This window comes from Lycium barbarum, chromosome 3 (assembly GCF_019175385.1).
Source record: "Lycium barbarum isolate Lr01 chromosome 3, ASM1917538v2, whole genome shotgun sequence".
Classification (NCBI taxonomy): Eukaryota; Viridiplantae; Streptophyta; class Magnoliopsida; order Solanales; family Solanaceae; genus Lycium; species Lycium barbarum.
Window position 1 is genome coordinate 112,280,461 of NC_083339.1, and position 24,863 is coordinate 112,305,323.

The 24,863-nt window shown below is 34.1% G+C and overlaps 1 long non-coding RNA gene across 1 annotated transcript; it reads left to right on the plus strand.

The window, feature by feature from the left end:
- Positions 1-3,152: 3,152 nt before the first annotated feature.
- On the plus strand, positions 3,153-6,573 carry LOC132634013 (uncharacterized). The gene is made up of 3 exons (XR_009579998.1): positions 3,153-3,903; positions 4,972-5,017; positions 6,142-6,573. It is a non-coding gene; the product is annotated as an uncharacterized LOC132634013 (long non-coding RNA).
- Positions 6,574-24,863: the final 18,290 nt, after the last annotated feature.

The window sequence follows — 24,863 nt, forward strand, 5'->3', positions numbered from 1 at the left end:
TTAAACTTAATTGTTAAAGATGGTCTTACGCGTTTTGACGATTCTATTCAAAAAGTTAGAGACGCGGTTGCGTTTCTTTTTTGTAATGCTAATAGGGGAAGAATTAGAGATTTTAAGAATTCTTGTGTGGAAAATAACCTTAGATCTAGGAAAATTCAAGTAGAAATTGAGACTAGGTGGAACTACACTTACATTATGTTACAACAAGTATATGAGTATAGGATTCCCATACAACAAGTTCACAACAAATATAATATTAATAGTGATGATTGGTTAAATTTTACGGATTGGGAAGATGTTAAGGAATGTGTTGAACTCTTAGAATTTTTTTATAATGCAACTATTGCTTTTTTTAGACAATTTTATCCCACAGTAACCGGAATTTTAGCATACTTAGCAGAAATAGCTAGAGTTTTACAAGAATATAAATATAAACCCGGTTATCAAGCGGCTATTTTTTATATGACAACAAAATTTAAGAAGTATTTTTTTCCCATCCCAACTTTATTTATATTGGGTTCTCTTTTAAATCCTTGTTTAAAAGTGTCTTATACTAAAGCATTAGTTGGTCAAATTTATACATTTTTAGAAATTGAAGAGGGAGTTCAACCATCTTTAGCTGAAGCCGAAACCGCTATTGATGATAAGTTTAGAAAAGTTTTTACTCATTATTCTAGTTTGGAAGAACATGCTACACCCGTTGCTCCACGCCCTACTACTTCTCAAAGTAGCAAAAAGGGCTTGTCGAGTTTAAAAGTTTTACATTCACATCCAACTCCTTCTTGTAATGCAAACTTTGATGAATATCACTTTTATTTGATGCAGCCAAATGTGGATATCAAGGAACTGGATGAGCTGGACGTCTTAGCATGGTGGAAGAAAAACAAGGCAAGTCATCTGATACTCTCAAGAATGGTTCAAGATATCCTCACGGTTCAAGTATCAACTGTGGCTTCAGAGAGTGCATTTGGCCAGGGAAGACAACAAATTGGAGACCATAGACACTCATTATCCGACTTTAGCTTGCAAATACTAGTGTGCATTCGCGATTGGATTAGATCGGATCGATGCAACCAGAACTTAGAAGCGGAGGAAGGCGAAGAGGAAGAGATTGAAGATTTGATAGCAAGTGGACCGGACCAAATAGAAGACTTTGAAGATATCTCCATGGCCGAATATGATATGAGGGAAATTAACCAAATGATTGAGAATTGGTGATTTTATTATTCTACTATTTTTTTGCAACTCATGTATTATTTGCAAGTTAAAAAAATTACAAAATGCAAATAAATGTTATCCAAGAATGAATAAAATATATGGCTCATTGAGCTTTCTTCTATTTACTTGTGTTCATATTTTTACTTATATTAAGTTAGGAATATACCTAAAATATACTAAGAATATACTTATAATATATATTATACATATAACTTATATATATATATATATATACTTATAATATACATGATACATCTACTTAAATTAAAAACTAGAAAGTTATATACTTGAAAAATAACTAAAATATACTTATAATACATATTACTTAAACATATATATATATATATATATATATATATGTGTGTGTGTGTGTGTGTGTGTGTATGTATATATGTAAGTTATATAACCTAAGTATATTGATATATATAAGTATATTCTTACTATATTTTATGTATATGTAGTATAACTTAAGCATATAACTTAATATATATATATATATATATATATATATATATATATATATATATATATATATATATATATATATATATATATATATATACACGTATATGCTGTATTGTTGACTTGCTATTAGCCTGTTAGTCAGTAAATATATAAACTTTACTTATAAACTTATATAACATATGTAAATATATACCTACAATATACTAATAAATACTATAATATACATATACTATACAAAAACAAAACAAAAAAGAGGTTTTGGACATTTTGATCCGGACCGGTTCCGGTTTGGGGTTTCAAACCGGTAAACCGGAACCGGTGTCAGGTTCCGATTTTTAGACCGGAAACCGGCCAGTTTTATAACCGGTTGCCGGTCCAGTTCCGGTTCGGACCGGTTGACGGGCTTATATAGTAGTAATAATTTGAATGGGAATCTGAACTCCTTGAATAAAAAGGTTTGATGTTGCGGTCCTATTTCTAGCATCAGAGAAGGTCTATGGTTCTATGGAGCCGATCGACTCCTCCGCGTTACTAATTGTTTCTATTTTTCCAAGTTTTATTTTAATATTAATGGTTTAGATCAAATTAACTAAAGCAAGATCTTAACAAGGATAGGATAATGAAAACTTCCAGAATTAACTAATTAAAGGAAGATCTTAACTCTGGTGCAGGAGTTTGACTTTTTATTCTGACTAAAGTATTGTCATGCGGATCTGTATTTATTAATCTAGACTAGATGAAGTGAGTGCTTGCGTTATTAAGACTGGAACAGCTTAACTGTGTAATCCAAAAGTTGTACATCTATGGTGAGCTGAGTCAGCAATTCAATTACCAAGACACGATGCTTCCCAAAATCTTGGGTAGCAGTAAAAACTTTCATACTCCCTCCGCCCAATATTACTTGTCTTTTATATTAAAAATAGTTATCAATTTTTACTTATTCAGTTTAGATAATCAAAAATTTACCATTTTATACTTATTTTATCTTTATTATTAAATTATTGGGTTGACAAGTTTAAAGAATTCTTATTGGTTGCATAATTTTTAAAGTAAGTTTTATTGATTTTAATCATTAGATTACTTAACAATAATTAGGGGTGACATAGTAAAATTGTCATTCTATTTTGACTTCTTAATAGGCGTATCAAGTGAATACATGACAAATAAAAGTGGACGGAGTGAGTACATATATTTAAGGGTGCTGCTATTTGGCACAACCCTATTAAAAAGTCTTAATTACCCTTAATGAAGATTTTAGCTCCAATAAGTGGTATTTCCCCCCAAATTTCTTTCCTTCAATGCAAAGCAATTATTACACATAACATGCTTAAGCTTTTCATTCTTCAAATACCTAGAACTCATAAATTTATCTCCCTCTAATATTTTTATATAATTTATACATACATAGCATGGACTTAGAAAGCTTTTTTGGTAGGCTTCTTTGTTATATCCCGTATTTTATACGTTCGGATATTCCAAGGCAGTCGTAACGAAGTTAAGGGAATGACCATCTTCCAAATGTATTTCAATGAACAAGTGGGTTATAAATATTATTCACAACATTAGTATTATGGAAATATTAAGAAAGGTTGAGGGCGAAAAAGGAAATTCGCAAAATAGAACCATGGTGATATTATGGAAGGCTAGGGGTAAAATGGTAATTTCACAAAGTTCAAGAAAATTCTAGAAAAAATAAAAATAAATAAATAAATAAGTAAGTAAGTAAAGAAAGGAGCATGTGGCCATTTTATATGTGAAGGGGGCAAAGTGTAAATATAGATGGACTAAAGTGTATGAAAGAAGACACTTGGTCTTCTTTGACCAAGTGAGGAAAAATCAAGAAAAGAAAAGAAACATCAAGAAAAAGGGAGAGAATTCTAGAAAAGAAAGAAATGGGGCATGTGACCATAATTGGGGGACTAAATTGCAAATATGGATAAGTGATGGAAGACCTATATATATATATATACATAAGAGGTCTTCATAATTAAATTAGAGAGAAAGAAAGAACAACAAAAAAAAAAAAAGGAAAGAAAGAGAGAGGGTTCGGCCAAGGTATGGCCAAGCATGGCCATGGGAGATTTGATCAAGAAAAATTATTTCTTTCAAGCTTTTATACTAAGTGGAAGGTTCTCTACAACGTGGAGTATTCGTTGGAACAAGTGAATCATTCGTTTCGCAAAAATGAGGTTCTAGCCGGGAAAAGGAACTAGTGCTAAGGTAAGGTTTAAACCTTATTTTCATATGTTATAGATGATTGTGTATGTTGTGGAGTGTGTAGATGAAGGAAGTTCATGAAGTTGTGGTGAGTTGTATGTTGGCCGAATATATGTGGTGTTGGACTGAAATGATGAATTAATATTATTTAGTAATTTGATTGTTGTGTTATGAATTCTATAATGTAAAAGGGATGAAAAACATGAAAACATGCATATAGAGATGTGGCCGTGTGGTGCATGTGGTGTGTTGTGTAGGAAGAATGGATTAAGAGTATTTAGTATGTTGGTTGTGATTGTAATGTCAAGAAATGGGTGAAATTCATAAAGATGTGTATAATGTTGTTGTATGGCTGAATATGTATAATATTGTGTAGACAAGATGAAATGATTTTATTTAGAAGTTTAATTGTTGTATGGTGAAATCCATAATGTAAAATGAATGAAAAACCATGAATATAATATGTTGGAATGGTAGTCGTATGGAGTAGTGTTGGCCGTGTATATGTGTTGTGTTGTGTGAGAGGATTGAATTAATTATATGAAGTATGTTGTTGTAATATATAGAAAAGATGGATGAAAATGCATGAAAATATGTAGGAAGTGGTTATGGTCAAATAATAGGCGTTTTGGTAAGCTAAGGTAAATTGATGTTATTTGACATTCTAGTTGTCGTTGTTATGGATTATGTGATGAAGAATGGAGGTCGTTGTTGAAGTTAGCATACATGAATGATGATGACATGCATGGTTGTTGTTGAATTGGACGGTTTCGGGCAAAGTAATATGTGGATTGAGTCGTTGAAAGATTATGTGAATTGAATTGAATTGAATTGAATTGAATTAAATGTTGGAATGTTGCTAGAATGCATTGCTAATATTGTTGTTGGTTTGGCCGAGTTCCATTCTCGGATTGTTGTTGTTAAATTTGACCGAGTTAGAATCTTGGAGGTGGTGTATTTACAGGGGAGATGCTGCCGAAATTTCGGCAGAATATAAATGAATGTGTTTGAAAGGTTAAGGCAAGTATATGACAAAGGATCTAACGAATGTGTGAACTCCTTTGAATGTAGATTAACAAGTTGGACGAATAAGCGTAGCTAGTAAGGCGCGGCGCAGGTATGTTAAGGCTAAGCCCTTTTCTTTCTATGGCATGAATCCTATGATGTAGTCTTATAAATGTTCCCCATAACGTCCTTGTTTTCAAAAGCTAGAAGTTATGAATTCAAACCATGATTTCCTTTCCAAAAGTTATAAATGTTTTCCAAAATATACATTTTTCTCCAAAATCCAAGTTTTACGTTTTTGAAAGTTTTTATAACTAAAACAACGACTACGGAGTTATAATGACAATAATGAAGCCAAACATGAGAAAGTGTCTATGACGAATATGCCAAGGATATGTTCTTACCATGAATACGACGATATGAAATGTTAAGCTACTTTTGGATAATGACTATTTTGAAGGTTTTAAAGTATATGAAGTAATATGTTATGATCCTGTTTTATGTTTTCCCGAGATAATATTCTTCATTGATAGTCTCGCCTTATAATTGTTCCTTCAAGGCGTGACATGACGACCATGATGATTCCATAATACAATCGGAGGTTACCGACCTTACGTCACTCCGATAGACACATGACTTTCCTTGGGCTCTCATGCATGCTATATATGTATATGGGAGGGGGGAAGGGATACATGTATATGGGGATATGGGGAAGGACACATGTTTCATCGCCACCTGGTCAGCTGGCATTATCATCCCGGACGCGGGATATATGGGCGAGCCGACATATTTCGGCGCAATGTGGGCGAGCCGACTTGTTCGGTGCTATGATATGATATGACCCGATAAGCATGCATGGTTTCCGTCCTAAGTGGCATTCATATGTACAGGTATCTCAATCAGCCTATGATACGCTATATGACTCCCTATGATATGATATGATATGATATGACATGATATGATATGATACGACAGGATACGATATGATATGATATGACATGATATGATATGATACGACATGATATGCTATGATATGATATGATATGATACGATATGACATGATATGATATGGCACGATATGATATGACATGATATGTTCCATATGAGATGCCATATGATTCCTTTGTGATTATCTCCACTGGTACCTCTCATTGTATTGTCGTTCATGCCTTACATAGTCAGTACATTGCTCGTACTGACCCCTCTTCTTCGGGGGCTGCGTTTCATGCCGCGCAGGTACACCCAGATGAGCTGAGGCCCTTATAGAAGATGTTCCAGCGAAGTTGGCGAGCTCCAGTTAGCCCGGGAGTGTAGCCGAGTCAGTGTATATGTGCCATGGTTTCCGATTGCAGTTAGAGACTTTGCAGACAGAGTCGTGGGTATAGAGCGTCAGCTTTGTAGACGGCTTCGCCTGTCAATATGTTATTACGTTTCATGTCACGCGTTCCATATGATGATACACTCTCCAAAAAAAAAAAAAATTGAGAGCTTACTATGCATTTTATTCTGAATTGATTCCAGAGTTTATTTATGTAATAAGAGTCAGCGGGTTCGCTCGGCTCCAGATATGGGGCCGGGTGCCCATCACACCCTAGTAAGGTCGGGGTGTGACATTCTTAGCTGGGATTTATTTTTGTTTGTTGTTTTAAGACTCTTTTGTTTTACGTTTCTCTTTGTTTGGTTTCTAATAAAATATCCACTAAGTCTACTTAGTGGTCTGTTTAAAAAAAAAAAATTATACATACACCTAATTTAGTTATCTAGTCAACCTATATATACGATCTATCAATACAAACTACAAGTTAATGTACACTATAAATATCGTTTAAACAATATAAAAAAAAAAGTCCTAAATTACATACAAAAATTGTCTAGTTTTTTTAACGAAATTGCATTTATTTTATATAAAAAATGATTGAATTGAATTAAAATTTAGTAAAAGTATTTACTCAATCCTATATAATATTTAGCTAAATTGAAGTAATTTAACATTTCAATTACAGTCAATCATAGTGTTGATTGCTTGTTTCATCAAGTTTTTGTCATTTTTTTTTAAATTGATTGAATTAAATTAAAACTTGCTAATTGTTCCTCAATTATATCTAATACTTATCTAAATTCTTGCTAGAATAAATCTTTAATTCAAAGTCAACAATAGTGTGACTACTTGTTAAACCCGCTATTTAAAAAAAAATTGATTGAAGTAAATCGAAATTTGTTAATTGTTATTCAATTCTATATAATACTTAGCTAAATTGAGATAATTCAATGTTTCCATTAAAGTCAACTCGGTTGACTAATTGTCACGTTCACTATTTTTTTATTTTCTTAAATTAATTTAATTAAATCAACACTTGCAAAATATTTATGCGATCCAATCCTATCAAATGCTCAACAAATTGAGATAATTCAATGTTTTAATTAAAGCCAATCACAATGTCAATTACCTGTTACATTCATTATTTAAAAAAAAAAGTTGATTGAATTAAATTAAAAGCTGATAACTATTACTCAATCATATCTAATACTTAGCTAATTTGAGATAATTTAATATTTCAATTAGAGTCAACCATAATGTTAACTTCTTGTTACATCCTTTAAAAAAAAATGACGGAATTAAATCAAAACTTGCTAATTGGTACTCAAATTTATCCAACTCTCAGAAAAACTAAGATAATTCAACATTTCAATTAAAGTCAATCATAGTGTTTGACTACTTGTTATATCCACTTATTTTATTAAAAAGAAAATGATTGAATTGAATCAAACACTTGGGAAAGCTTTACATAATAATGGTTGATGCTTAGCTAAATTGAGAAAATTCAACTTCAATCAAAGTCAATCATAGTGTTGATTACTTGTTACGTCTCTTTGTATCGATTCAGTTTTATCAAATGTCTACGAAGAGACACCACTTGTTACATCAGTCATACCCCATTTTAACTCGGGTTAAATTAGAAGTACGACATATTGGAGATTCATGTTTATTTTATTTAAGGAGTCGCCACCTAATTAATTTAACGATGAATTAGGACATCTAAATGTTAACTGAGGTAAAGTTAAAACTAAACCTCCGTTAATAGTCTGCTTAACCAGTGTGATTCTAGGTAAGGGCTCTATATTATCCTAAAGGGAAGGGGTTAGGCATCCTTTAGAATCCGTTAACTTACGGTTATCCGACCAAACTTAGGTTAATTAATTAGATTAAATATAATGCTTAACTCTTGAGAAAAAAATAGGTTGTAAATGTTATTGAGGTTTTAAAAGGAAAACATAATGACGCTATTTAAACTGACTTGAAGAAATGCATGGTAGTCCACTTAAAATAAAATTTATAAATGTTGTTGAGTTTAAACTAATAATTTTATTGTAAAAATGAGACTTGCAAAATATAATGATTTGTATATAAGTAGAAGCTTTAAAGAGAAAACCTAGCCGATTTAACTTGGAATAAAATGACATTATATCAATATAGTAGGGTAGGAAATCTAGGTTTATAAATAGGATTCAAAAGGAAGGGAGTCATTTCTTATTAATTATACTTAGCTAAAAATATGGGTGATTGATTCAAACTTGAAGGGTTATCTATAAATTATATTTATAATTGCATATTAGTGACGTTTTCAAACGTTTATGATAAAAAATGTGATTCCCTTTACTTAAAATATATAGTCATGTCATTTTTGCAAATTGATTATTTCAAATAAAATAAAAGCATAAAAAGAAGAGAATAATTTATGGAATTAATTGTCAGTTTCTCTTAAATTAACTACCCATGACTAAAACTAAGCCTACTAATTCGTTAGGATTTATCTAAACCAATAAAACAAAACAAACAAAGAGTTAATCGCATAATACAAATTAGATGCACGAAATAGAGAAGTAGCTAATTTAAATGGGCTCAGCCCATTTTTAAAAGAGCTGCTGCAATCTGTTTATTGTTGTTGGGCCTTAGCCCAGAATTTCCGTTTCTTTTATTTTGCTGCAGACTGGCTGGACGCGGAAAAGATTTCGTTAGGCTTTTAGCCCAACACCGGATGTGGGAGAAGAACGAGTCCCTCGGACTCGTATATGATGGTCATGCATAAAATGAAAGGAAAAGGATTAGTATGTGATCAACAAATAAAGTTAAAATGTGTAATGCAAATTAAAAGATCAGACCAGTGGATTGCACATATACTATGTATACTTAATGTATACCTCATGTATTACACATTCATAGGGATATATATTTTCATGAACATACTTCGAATATACATTTATATACATACTTCAACTGAAATACACTTGCAACGAACGCACAAAATCTAAACAACCCAAACTGAAATTGATAACATCACGTACAGGACCTGCTAGCACATGTTCATTCGCATGAAGATGCTCGAAATATAAATTAAGTATACTGGCAACATACAACAACTTGAAGCATTCAAATAAGACATGTTGTATCATGCATAGTAAAAAAAAAGGGTGTGCTGCCAATTCATGATTCATACCAAGTCCAACATGACATGCAGATATCTATTGAATTCAGGAAGGGTTTTATAGCATTTAGGCCCATTTTCCAACTCATATTCTCTACATGAACAAAGCAGAACACTAATTTGTAGCAAAATACATCACCGCCAGTGACTTACCATACTGAAGCTATGGCGAGACATCATCGCATTCCAGTTTATATTTTAGTTATTTCCAGAAAAGAATCATTTCAGCAGTCATTAAAACCTAGACAACACCTAATCCCATAAGCCCGACTGAAATCATACCATTTGAAAGGGAAAACAACTGCATTCGAAAATAAGGGGTCTTTCGTATCTCTAAATTTCCGCTTGAGTTGAAGAAGGTTTAAACATATTCGAGTTTTAACGACACCGCGCTCAAATCATTTAAGCCAATGTTCTGCCCAAATTAACTGGGGACTGCATCTAATACAACATAAATTGGATGACATACCCAGATGATAAGGGAGACTGATAGACTGGGCTTAAAACAACGAGATTCAGGAAACATCCATATCTTGACCAAGTTATTATTTCAGTTCAACTTACCAAAACTTCATTCAAAGCAGTTTTTAAATAAACAAAAGATTGAATTAAACATAAACATGCTTGATTGGACCAATTGATATCAACATTGATTCACACACAGCAGTGACATTCGACAGAGATATTCATATTTGCAGATGGATATATTTACAGACACAGAGATTGTAACATGGCATCAAACATATTCAGACCATGAAGGAATTTTTAGAATATAGGTTTATGACTTAGTCCGATATGTTAAAACTCATTTCTTGATTATCAGCTGACCTTACAACATATTTCAGTCAAATAGGGGAGAGTAACTACCCTATTTTAAGTTGAGTTACCATGACGCAAATGACAAACAAGGTTCGAGTCAAACTGAGACCCACAACTAAAGAATCGCAAAAGGTAAACATGCTTATGCTCAGCTAATACGAAAGAGACATCAAACTGCAATAACATTCCATTTTATATTAAATTACTCAGATATCTCAATGAGCATACAACGACAGGACTTCTATTAAACTAGTATGTAGAATAATAGTAGACCTAAACTAACCTGTGATATCATTATTGAGCATACAAATTACACTTAAACTGCTATGAATTGGATGCATATGGTTGATCAAAACAAAAACATAAAATGAACCCTCACAGGGGAAAACTGAAGGTAAACACATCCACATCATCAGCAAACCACAAACTAATATTCCAAACTAATCGAATGACGAACAAATAAGTAATGTGAACTTAACAAAACACATGACTAATCCAAATTGATAACTAATATAGAACTAAATAACCACAGAACCAGACACAGGATTGAACTAAGCTCAAACACGCGTAATACAACTAAAAAACGAACACAAACAGGAACTAAATCATCAACGATCAAACGAATCACGTAAGCAGTTTAAGCACTCAAACATTGCTAAAAATAACTAATGGAAGGGGTATTACCTTCTTCGGGTGCAGCGAAGTGGGTATGGGGGTTTTCAGATTTACCTCGACGACTACCAAACGGGGCTCGAAAGGCTCGGATTCATAGCAACGAACAGACGAATAAACAGACAAACAATTGTGTTAATATTTTTTGACTCGATATTTCGAATTGTCACAACCACTGCAAACTTGTTATTTTTAGGGGGGATTTTGGACGACTCAGATAGCTCTATTTTCAGGGGGTGTCAGGCCATGGAGGAACTCTTATTTGATTAGAAATTTCACGGCTAAACCGGCTCTTGTTCAAAGAATTTTATGAGGTTCCAGAGACTTCGTATTTCCGGGGAAAGGGGGAGGCTTTTTTTTTCGTCCTTTTAATGACTCGAGAAAGGACCATTTATAGGGTGGGTTTAGGGTTTCTGATGAAGAAAGAGAGAGAGGGGAGCGGGGGGGACAAGAGGGAGTGGGGGTGGCAGTGACAACGTGGGGAACAGGAAGGCGTGGGGGTGGAGAAGAAGTGGATGTGGCAGATGAGTGGGGAACAGGAACAAGTGGGGGAAGCGGAGAAGAGGCGAGAGAGAGAAGGAGAGAAGGGGAAGGGAGAGAGAGACAGAAACGGCGGAGAAGAAGAAGAGATGAAACCCCTAGGGTTTCATCTCTTTTGTTAAATGGGAATGGGCCAAATCTGGTCGGGTCGGGTAGTGTTTTTGGACTGGGTTTAAATGGGTAATGGGCTGATTATTTTAAAATGTTGGGATGACTGTTTTAAAATGTTTGGGCTGGGGTAAATTAAATGTGGGCTGGTTGAGATATGGGCTGGTTGGGTAATTATTTGGGTTGGTTGTTTTAAAATATTGGGCTGGATGGAAGAAGTAGTTTGGATTCTAAATTTACATAAGAGACCCATTTTAAATTAATCATATACTAAGTGTGCTAAAATATCCCTTGATATAAAAGTGTGTATTTATTAGTACTCAGATGAAAATAAGCTGACGCTGTAATAGCCGGGCGATATTATTTCGAAAATCCACAGTAAATAAGCAATATTATTTAATTATGCAAAGATAAGTGCGATGCGTATGCGTAAGCTGGTAAAATGCCGAAATGATAAAAATTGTGAATTATAATTATAATAATAATAATAATAATAATAATAGTAACAATAATAATAATAATAATAATAATAATAATAATAATTAGTATTGTAATAGAATAGTGAAACGGTAGCATTGATAAAAGGCTAATAATTATAGTAAAATATAAATATATATTTTTTAATTTTCCAAAAAATATTAGAAGCGTAAATAGGTATTTCGGAGGAGAGGCGGGACAAAATTGGATGTCAACAACTTGTCCCTCTTTGCCCGGTAATGATGAAAAGAGTTGTCGGGCAAAGACGTTGACTCAATAGCTTATTTTGTCCCGGCTAAAGGAAACTTGAGAAGATTATGACCGAACTCCGGTCTCTGAGTTGCCTACATATCTCGGGTTGCGCGAGAATCAGGTCGAGTGTAGTTCTGGGACAACTACGACACCTTATGACTAACGATTGGCGCGAATCTTTGCAAAATATTGTCCCAGTGTCGAATTATGATGACACTGGGTATGATAACAGAACTTGAGAATTCCGAAAAATTGAATTGCTGGAATGCAAAAGAATATTTGTGATTAGAGACGAGTGTTCGAGGTAGTTCCTTGACCCGTGTCGGGAAGTCTGATTATCCTTTCCGACAAATTGCCCCAGTTCGCTGCCGAAAAAATAGTTCCACGAGTTGATGTGTGATGCCAACTTCGATATTGTCAAAAGCCACCAGCTAAAAACAATTGTTAGCAATAAAGAAATATATGTGTAAATAAGACAAGGTTGGAGAAGTTTACCCTTGTAACCCCTATTTCGAAAGTTGAATCCACAACATACTTTGGAGATGAATTAAATTTATGGTTTCCACTTGAAGAGGAATTAAGTCGACATTGATATCTACCTTGACGAGAGCTAAATCCACATCCACTTTATTTTAAGGAAATATAAATCCACATCCACTTTCACTGTACAAAATATAAATCCACATCCACTTCCACGGTATGAAATAAATAAATCCACATCCGCTTCCATGGTAAAAATATAAATTCACGTCCACTTCCACTGAAATTTAAAATACTCGCATTATGAGGTGGGTGCCTGAACTGAGATATAAAATACCCGCATTATAAGGTGGGTGCCTGAACTGAAATTGAAAATACCCGCATTATAAGGTGGGTGCCTGGATTGAAATTTGAGATACCCGCATTATAAGGTGGGTGCCTGAATTGAAATTTGAAATACCCGCATTATAAGGTGGGTGCCTGGATTGAAATTTGAAATACCCGCATTATAAGGTGGCGCCTGAATTGAAATTTGAAATACCCGCATTATAAGGTGGGTGCCTGAATTGAAATTTAAAATACCCGCATTATAAGGTGGGTGCCTGAACTGAAATATAAATCCACGTCCACTTCCACGGTACAAAATGTAAATCCACATCCACTTCCACGTCCGTATTATACGGTACAAAAAATAAATCCACTTCTACTTCCACGTCCGTATTATACGGTGCAAAAAATAAATCCACTTCTACTTCCACGTCCGTATTATACGGTGCAAAAAAAAAAAATCCACTTCTACTTCCACGTCCGTATTATACGGTGCAAAAAAAAAAAATCCACTTCTACATCCACGTCCGTATTATACGGTGCAAAAAATAAATCCACTTCTACTTCCACGTCCGTATTATACGGTACAAAAAAAAATCCACTTCTACTTCCACGTCCGTATTATACGGTGCAAAAAACAAATCCACTTCTACTTCCACGTCCGTATTATACGGTGCAAAAAATAAATCCACTTCTACTTCCACGTCTGTATTATACGGTGCAAAAAAAAATCCACTTCTACTTCCACGTCCGTATTATACGGTGCAAAAAATAAATCCACTTCTACTTCCACGTCCGTATTATACGGTACAAAAAAAATCCACTTCTACTTCCACGTCCGTATTATACGGTGCAAAACACAAATCCACTTCTACTTCCACGTCCGTATTATACGGTACAAAAAATAAATCCACTTCTACTTCCACGTCTGTATTATACGGTACAAAAATAAATCCACTTCCACGTCCGTATTATACGGTACAAAAGTCAATCCACATCCACTTTCGAAAAATAAATCCACATTCACTTTCCACGGTGCAAGAAAATAAATCCACCTCCACTTTTACAAACTTTAAAAATAAATCCACTTCCACGTCCACAATGTTCATATGAATCCACATCCCCTTTCACAATTTTATACATATATATATAAATCTACTTCCACTTCCACGTCCACATCCACAATGTAAATGTAAATTCACGTCCACTTTAAAAATAGTATTGTAGAAAGGTATCCACGTTTATATCCACATCCTAATTCATGTCCCGTTGTGACGGAAGTTAAATCTATAATTATCCCCACAATTTAATATATGATGCAAGATTTCGATCTTGTCATCTTAGTAAATATCACATTCTAAAAAAAATAACTTGTTATCGACTTGAAATAAATAAGTATATATAAAGTGATGAAAAATTGAGGAATTCAAACCAATAACAGGTGTCCAATGTCAGTATCCACTTTGAAGAAGGTTAAATCCACGATTATGTGCACTTGATCCATCGAGAAATGCCACGAGCTAAAACAACTGTTAGTGATAAGAATATGTAAATAGCTGTGTTTGAAAGAATTATGCTCACAGCCCTTGGTTGAGAAGATGAATTTGTGTCCACTGCTGCGATTGAAATTTCATGACAAGTGGGACGACGTCCACCGTTCATCACAAGCTACCTTTGCATCCACATTGAAGAATATTTGCATTTTGAAGAAAGCTAACTCTTGATCATGTCTATAATTTAAATTTTAAGATGAGTCAAACATGCACCGCATTCATGTTAATTGAACCTGTCTCATCAAAGAAAAATTGTGAGCTTAAAAGAAAATTGATTGACTTGTGCATGTCGGGGAACTTGGCCCTTGAATTGATTCTTGTTTCGGTCGCGTCCACGTTCTTCGATGCCGCATTCCATATTTTGCCTTGCCGGGGAGTTTCAGTTATAAAAGTGTATTTTGAAAAAATGAATAATGAGATTTGGATGACCTCGAAGGGAAATACTTAATGGTTTTAATAGATAAAATGATTGTGAAGACTCGAATTCGAACTTATCAACATTTTTAGAAAGATATGGGCGAACTTTTATTTAAAATCGTTGAACATTTAAGACCACTTTTGTGCTACCTCTAAAATTTGTCCCCGTTTCCAGTCCTGGAGGCGCTTGGTTCTAAACAGTTGAAAAGTGAGAACTTATAATGAAAGTTTTTGGAAGCGATTTGACCGATTTCAAAATTTTGTCCCAGTTTCAAGATACTAAGACACGTGAATTTAAACAGTGGGAAGACCAAAATCTTGTATAAAACTCCTTATGTATCTTATAGGAACTAAAATGGTTGGACAAACCGAAGATTAAAAAAAAAAATAGAAGGGCCGAACCCGCCTCGGGTTGCCTACGTATCCCAAAGGAATCAGGCCAGAAGTAGTTCGTGATCAAAATAAGAACTTTTGAGTTTTGTTTTTAATAAAAGGGAGGGCCAAACCCGATGTGGGTTGCCTACGTATTCAAAAGGAAATCAGGCTACACGTAGTTCAAACTTGTTGGGGAGGAAAATGATCCGTTGCTAGAGGAGCGACCGAACTCAGAGCCATAGATTGAAAGGGACTACAAAATCTTGTGTTGAGACCATGATGAACAGATCGGGTTGTGTATCGGAGCTTTGAACGGAATGCCCGCATTAGAAGGCGGGCGCTTGACTGAAATTAAAATACCCACATTATGAGGTGGGTGCCTGGTTCGGATTGAGCTGGTCGAGAAGCGATAATATAGCTTTCTTGGTTAAGTTCATCCAAGTTTGAGAATGGAGGTGGCATAGGCAAAGTTTGACGAACCCCCTGAGATGGAGTCATATGTGGCGGAGTTTGAGAAAATGACCGATTTTGAAGTACCATGTTACTTACTTCAGCAACTCGTCGCTCCAGACAAGCAATGATCTCCAAATGTGTTTCTGGTTCATTAGAGGATGTGGGATCACTCGTGATCGGTAAACTAAGAGATGGCTCAGATGAAGTGGTTGCATTGATCAAACTTTGCTCCATTTTAGAACGATTATTTTTAGTTAACCAGGTGATTAGAGATAAGTCAGAGTCTGATTTCTTGGCTCTAGACCGTGTGAAATATGGATGCTCCGCCAGTTCCCCTTTAGCACAAGTCAACCTTTTTTGTTTTGAAAATAAGTTTGAAAGAAAAAAGATAAAACAAGAAAGAAAAAGAAAAACGAGTCAGTATACGGTAAGGACATGTTATTGCACATAAACAAATTATTGCACATAATACATCGCGTTCTATAATGCAAGGGACCTCTTTATGCCCGAGGTAGGCCTAACGAACATTTGAAGGACAAACATGTCTTTTATGTATCATTCCACAACTCTTCCTAAAACTAATTTACAAGAAAAAATTAAAAATTATTACATGCCAATCAATAATACAATTCAAAATTAATCTAAGATATCTAATACTTCAACTCCACTAATTTCCTTTGGTTCTCTTCAAACCTCCGGCATTAATTTTGGATGCTCCACGACAACCTGCAACAAAGGTCAGTTTCCTTGAAATATTTATCTATAGAGTACTAGGTCCACATATTCCGCATATTTGTCCTTCAAATAATGCACATAAATAGTGAGAAGTGTCACTTAGAGTCATAGACTCATTTGGACATTTGGTAAGGTTGACTAATGAACTTAATACACCAAGGGTATTAAGCCTCCTAGGTTTAAAATGATGCATGTCCTTACAAGGTTTTGGTTTTCGCTCTACCTAGGTAGACTAAGAGTGGTTTTCCTATAACACAAGGCTCCCCCAAGCGGACAACTTGGGAGTGGAAAGTCCGTGGCCGTCGACTGCACCGCTGATCGACTAAATCCACTAGACCAATCCAACTAAAAGGGTAATTTAGTAGTGCACGGGCGCAAACTGCGAAGCCGCTTTAAGTGTGTGAATGTGTGTGAGTTTTCCAGGAGTGGAAGAAGTATGAACGGAATGCCAATTTAAGGAAAGCAATAATATACATATTACATAGAAAATGCATATAAGGAATGGAACAATAATAAAAACACTTAAAAGCATATAAAGCAACAATATAGGCAAAATAAAGCAAAACAAACAAAACATCCCACAAATTATCTATTAACCTAAGTTGTTATAGTTAGAGCCTAAATTCCCCAGCAGAGTCGCCAAGCTGTCATACCTCATTTTAATCCGGGTTAAATTAGAAGTACAACATATTGGAGATTCCTGTTTATTTTATTTAAGGAGTCGCCACCTAATTAATTTAACGATGAATTAGGACATCTAAATGTTAACTGAGGTAAAGTTAAAACTAAACCTCCGTTAATAGTCTGCTTAACCAGTGTGATTCTAGGTAAGGGCTCTATATTATCCTAAAGGGAAGGGGTTAGGCATCCTTTAGAATCCGTTAACTTACGGTTATCCGACCAAACTTAGGTTAATTAATTAGATTAAATATAATGCTTAACTCTTGAGAAAAAAATAGGTTGTAAATGTTATTGAGGTTTTAAAAGGAAAACATAATGACGCTATTTAAACTGACTTGAAGAAATGCATGGTAGTCCACTTAAAATAAAATTTATAAATGTTGTTGAGTTTAAACTAATAATTTTATTGTAAAAATGAGACTTGCAAAATATAATGATTTGTATATAAGTAGAAGCTTTAAAGAGAAAACCTAGCCGATTTAACTTGGAATAAAATGACATTATATCAATATAGTAGTGTAGGAAATCTAGGTTTGTAAATAGGATTCAAAAGGAAGGGAGTCATTTCTTATTAATTATACTTAGCTAAAAATATGGGTGATTGATCAAACTTGAAGGGTTATCTATAAATTATACTTATAATTACATATTAGTGACGTTTTCAAACGTTTATGATAAAAAATGTGATTCCCTTTACTTAAAATATATAGTCATGTCATTTTTGCAAATTGATTATTTCAAATAAAATAAAAGCATAAAAAGAAGAGAATAATTTATGGAATTAATTGTCAGTTTCTCTTAAATTAACTACCCATGACTAAAATTAAGCCTACTAATTCGTTAGGATTTATCTAAACCAATAAAACAAAACAAACAAAGAGTTAATCGCATAATACAAATTAGATGCACGAAATAGAGAAGTAGCTAATTTAAATGGGCTCAGCCCATTTTTAAAAGAGCTGCTGCAATCTGTTTATTGTTGTTGGGCCTTAGCCCAGAATTTCCGTTTCTTTTATTTTGCTGCAGACTGGCTGGACGCGGAAAAGATTTCGTTAGGCTTTTAGCCCAACGCCGGATGTGGGAGAAGAACGAGTCCCTCGGACTCGTATATGATGGTCATGCATAAAATGAAAGGAAAAGGATTAGTATGTGATCAACAAATAAAGTTAAAATGTGTAATGCAAATTAAAAGATCAGACCAGTGGATTGCACATATACTATGTATACTTAATGTATACCTCATGTATTACACATTCATAGGGATATATATTTTCATGAACATACTTCGAATATACATTTATATACATACTTCAACTGAAATACACTTGCAACGAACGCACAAAATCTAAACAACCCAAACTGAAATTGATAACATCACGTACAGGACCTGCTAGCACATGTTCATTCGCATGAAGATGCTCGGAATATAAATTAAGTATACTGGCAACATACAACAACTTGAAGCATTCAAATAAGACATGTTGTATCATGCATAGTAAAAAAAAAAAGGGTGTGCTGCCAATTCATGATTCATACCAAGTCCAACATGACATGCAGATATCTATTGAATTCAGGAAGGGTTTTATAGCATTTAGGCCCATTTTCCAACTCATATTCTCTACATGAACAAAGCAGAACACTAATTTGTAGCAAAATACATCACCGCCAGTGACTTACCATACTGAAGCTATGGCGAGACATCATCGCATTCCAGTTTATATTTTAGTTATTTCCAGAAAAGAATCATTTCAGCAGTCATTAAAACCTAGACAACACCTAATCCCATAAGCCCGACTGAAATCATACCATTTGAAAGGGAAAACAACTGCATTCGAAAATAAGGGGTCTTTCGTATCTCTAAATTTCCGCTTGAGTTGAAGAAGGTTTAAACATATTCGAGTTTTAACGACACCGCGCTCAAATCATTTAAGCCAATGTTCTGCCCAAATTAACTGGGGACTGCATCTAATACAACATAAATTGGATGACATACCCAGATGATAAGGGAGACTGATAGACTGGGCTTAAAACAACGAGATTCAGGAAACATCCATATCTTGACCAAGTTATTATTTCAGTTCAACTTACCAAAACTTCATTCAAAGCAGTTTTTAAATAAACAAAAGATTGAATTAAACATAAACATGCTTGATTGGACCAATTGATATCAACATTGATTCACACACAGCAGTGACATTCGACAGAGATATTCATATTTGCAGATGGATATATTTACAGACACAGAGATTGTAACATGGCATCAAACATATTCAGACCATGAAGGAATTTTTAGAATATAGGTTTATGACTTAGTCCGATATGTTAAAACTCATTTCTTGATTATCAGCTGACCTTACAACATATTTCAGTCAAATAGGGGAGAGTAACTACCCTATTTTAAGATGAGTTACCATGACGCAAATGACAAACAAGGTTCGAGTCAAACTGAGACCCACAACTAAAGAAGCGCAAAAGGTAAACATGCTTATGCTCAGCTAATACGAAAGAGACATCAAACTGCAATAACATTCCATTTTATATTAAATTACTCAGATATCTCAATGAGCATACAACGACAGGACTTCTATTAAACTAGTATGTAGAATAATAGTAGACCTAAACTAACCTGTGATATCATTATTGAGCATACAAATTACACTTAAACTGCTATGAATTGGATGCATATGGTTGATCAAAACAAAAACATAAAATGAACCCTCACAGGGGAAAACTGAAGGTAAACACATCCACATCATCAGCAAACCACAAACTAATATTCCAAACTAATCGAATGACGAACAAATAAGTAATGTGAACTTAACAAAACACATGACTAATCCAAATTGATAACTAATATAGAACTAAATAACCACAGAACCAGACACAGGATTGAACTAAGCTCAAACACGCGTAATACAACTAAAAAACGAACACAAACAGGAACTAAATCATCAACGATCAAACGAATCACGTAAGCAGTTTAAGCACTCAAACATTGCTAAAAATAACTAATGGAAGGGGTATTACCTTCTTCGGGTGCAGCGAAGTGGGTATGGGGGTTTTCAGATTTACCTCGACGACTACCAAACGGGGCTCGAAAGGCTCGGATTCATAGCAACGAACAGACGAATAAACAGACAAACAATTGTGTTAATATTTTTTGACTCGATATTTCGAATTGTCACAACCACTGCAAACTTGTTATTTTTAGGGGGGATTTTGGACGACTCAGATAGCTCTATTTTCAGGGGGTGTCAGGCCATGGAGGAACTCTTATTTGATTAGAAATTTCACGGCTAAACCGGCTCTTGTTCAAAGAATTTTATGAGGTTCCAGAGACTTCGTATTTCCGGGGAAAGGGGGAGGCTTTTTTTTTCGTCCTTTTAATGACTCGAGAAAGGACCATTTATAGGGTGGGTTTAGGGTTTCTGATGAAGAAAGAGAGAGAGGGGAGCGGGGGGGGGGACAAGAGGGAGTGGGGGTGGCAGTGACAACGTGGGGAACAGGAAGGCGTGGGGGTGGAGAAGAAGTGGATGTGGCAGATGAGTGGGGAACAGGAACAAGTGGGGGAAGCGGAGAAGAGGCGAGAGAGAGAAGGAGAGAAGGGGAAGGGAGAGAGAGACAGAAACGGCGGAGAAGAAGAAGAGATGAAACCCCTAGGGTTTCATCTCTTTTGTTAAAAGGGAATGGGCCAAATCGGGTCGGGTCGGGTAGTGTTTTTGGACTGGGTTTAAATGGGTAATGGGCTGATTATTTTAAAATGTTGGGATGACTGTTTTAAAATGTTTGGGCTGGGGTAAATTAAATGTGGGCTGGTTGAGATATGGGCTGGTTGTTTTAAAATATTGGGCTGGATGGAAGAAGTAGTTTGGATTCTAAATTTACATAAGAGACCCATTTTAAATTAATCATATACTAAGTGTGCTAAAATATCCCCTGATATAAAAGTGTGTATTTATTAGTACTCAGATGAAAATAAGCTGACGCTGTAATAGCCGGGCGATATTATTTCGAAAATCCACAGTAAATAAGAAATATTATTTAATTATGCAAAGATAAGTGCGATGCGTATGCGTAAGCTGGTAAAATGCCGAAATGATAAAAATTGTGAATTATAATAATAATAATAATAATAATAATAATAATAATAATAATAATAATAATAATAGTAACAATAATAATAATAATAATAATAATAATAATAATAATAATTAGTATTGTAATAGAATAGTGAAACGCTAGCATTGATAAAAGGCTAATAATTATAGTAAAATATAAATATATATTTTTTAATTTTCCAAAAAATATTAGAAGCGTAAATAGGTATTTCGGAGGAGAGGCGGGACAAAATTGGGTGTCAACAACATCCTCTATTAAAAAAAAGAATTAAATTAAAACTTGCTAATTGTTATTCAATCCTATCTAATGCTCAACTAAACTGAGATAATTTAATATTGCAATTAAAGTCAACCATAGTGTTGACTACTTGTTACATCCATATTTAAAAAAAAAAAATTGACTTAAATCAAAACTTGTTAATTGTTACTCAATCATATCTAATACTTTCCTAAATTGGGATAATTAAATATTCCAATCAAAGTCAACCAGTATCATAGTGTTAACTTTCGTAACATCCACTATTTTTGTTTAAATTGAATGAATTAGATATGAACTTGCTAATTATCACTCAATTCTATTTTATAATTAACTAACTGAGATAATTCATATTTCAATTAAAGTCAACGACAGTATTTACTACTTGTTACATCTACTTTTTTTTTAATTGATTGAATTAAATCAAAAGTTGCTAATTGTTACTCAATCCTATACTTAGCTAAATTGAACCAGTTCAATGTTTCAATTAAAGTCAACCATAGTGTTGACTACTTGTTACATCCACTATTTTATTGATTGAAGATCTAAACTTACTAATTGCTACTCAATTCTATCGAACTTAGTTAAATGAGATAATTTTTATGTTTTAATTAAAGTTAATCATAGTGTTGACGACTTGTTACATTCATTATTTTTTTAGAGTGATTAAATTAGATCAAAACTTGTCAATTGTTACTCAATTTTATTTAATACTTGACTAATTGAGATAATTCAATTTTCAATTAAAGTCAACCATATATTGACTACTTGTTGTGTCTACTTTTTTATTAAAATAAAAATTAATTGAATTAAACCAAGAGTTGCTAATTGTTACTCAATCCTATATAATGCTTAGCTAAATTGAAGCAATTCAATATTACAATTAAAATCAACCGTAGTGTTGACTACTTGCTACATCTACATTTTTTGTTTAAATTGATTGAATTAGATCTAAACTTGGTCATTATTACTCAATTCTATTTTATACTTATCTAATTGAGATAATTCAATGTTCCAATTAATGTCAACTATAGTATTGACTATTTGTTACATCTACTTTTTTAAAAAAATTAATTGAATTAAATTAGAAGTTGCAAATTGTTATTCAATCCAATATAACACTTGTTGACACCCAATTTTGTCCCGTCTTCCCCAAAATATTTATTTACACTTCTGATATTTTGGAAATTTTAAAATAATTATTTATATTTTACTACAATTATCAACCTCTTATTAATACCGGCGTTTTTGTTCGCTAGCTGTTATTATTTTTGTTACTGTTACTATTATTATCATTATCATTATTATTATTATTATTATTATTATTATTACCAGTATTATTATAATTCGCATTTTTTTATCATTTCAGCATTTTTTACCAGCTTATGCACACGCATCGCATTTACCTGCGCATAATTAAATAATAGCGTTTATTTATGGTTGACTTACAAAATATTATTACACGGTTATTACGACGTAATATAATTCATTTCTTTTTTTATCTGAGCACTAATAAATATATAATATTTTAAAGGAGGTCTTTTATGCAAATCTAGAAATCCAAAATAATATTCAACTCAGCAGCCCATTTTAATTCGACCTGCCCATTATCCATCTACCTGCCCCAATTAATTCCCCAACGTTCGGACCAGTCCATTTAACAATTAGCCCACTACCCATTTTAATACCCAACCCAACATTTTATTCAATACCCAGCCCATACCCGCAACCCGACCCGACGGCCCATTTCGTTTTCTTAATGAAACGAATAGGGTTTTCACCCTTTCATCCGCCGACACCCTCTCTCTTCCCTCTTCCTCTCTCCTACTTCGTCTCTTTCTCTTCATCGTTAAAAATGGAAAACCCACAGAACCCCTTTCACTCCCACAGTCCTTGCATGGCTGAATTGGGAAAAAGAATTAATGCTCCATCAGTTCAACGTTGAAAAGGGGGTTTTCCTTTTTCTCTTTTTGATTTTTTCGATCTGAAACCTTAATGAACTTTGTCCGTTTGCAAGCTCAAATCCTCTCCTTTATCAGTTCCATTTCACTTTAGGGGACAAGCTTTTAATGAATTTTTGTCTGTTCCTCTCCCTTCTGATCGAAAATCCGAATGTTTGAACCCTTGAATTCCCGCTCACTTTTGAATCCCAGCCAAACCCTAAATGTTTTGCCTATAAATAATTGTTTTCTGAGTCATTTTAGGGGGATTCGTTTTGGGGAGCCGCCGGAAATTCTTTGAAAAATTAAGTTCTTTCAGCCGCACAAATTTCCCTAAAATTAGAAGTTCTTTTTTTGGCTGCCTTGAATCCCTGAAAATAAGAGTTCTGAAATCGCGGATTTTCCCCTAAAAATATTAGCCACTGTTTTCTTGATATTCGAAGCGTTGCTTCATTTTTGCATTTCTGATTTTTGCCTGTCATTGTTTCGAATCCGATGTACGCAAACTCGGAGGTTGTAGTTGTTTCGAGTGTGAATCGGAGACCTCGCACCTGATGAGTCGTGAAATTACGCGATATTCGACGCTAATTCCTTAAGCTTTTGTGACTCCTTAAGCACTTTTGTTGTTACTTTTTGTGTTTTTATGTTGTTTTGTAGGAAAAGATGTCCGGAGAGCATAACGGAGCAAAACAGACCAAAATAGAACAAAATAGAGCAAAACAAGCCAAGTAGCTGAAATGAGTGATCGGAAGAAACCAAGTGAAAAGAAAGTCAAAAAAGAGGCCAAACTGGACATTTTTGCAAAACTGTCAAAACTGGACAGTTTTGCAAAAACGGGACAGATTTGCAAAACTGTCAAAAGTGGACAGATTTGCAAAACTGTCAAAAGTGGACAGTTTTGCAAAAACGGGCAGAATTGCAAAAACAGAAATATGGGGGCAGATTTTGACATTCTTTTAAACTTGAAAGAATTAGAGGAGCTACAAAAGAGAGGCTTAGGGAAAAACATATCTTTCTTTGGTCATTTTGCAAGTTTTGGAGGCTAGGGTTTTCACCTACACCATTGGAGGAGAAGATTGGAGCACTTTAATGAGATAATTCTTAAACCTTTCTTCAATTCCTTGTTTTGTATTGAATATTTTAGTGTGTAGTATTTCATTTCTAGACTTGAATCTTGTTTATGAAAATATTCTTGATTAAAGTTTGGATTGAAACTCTTGTTTTGCTTATGTATTGAATGATTCTTATTGCTATTGAAGTGGGTCTTTGTT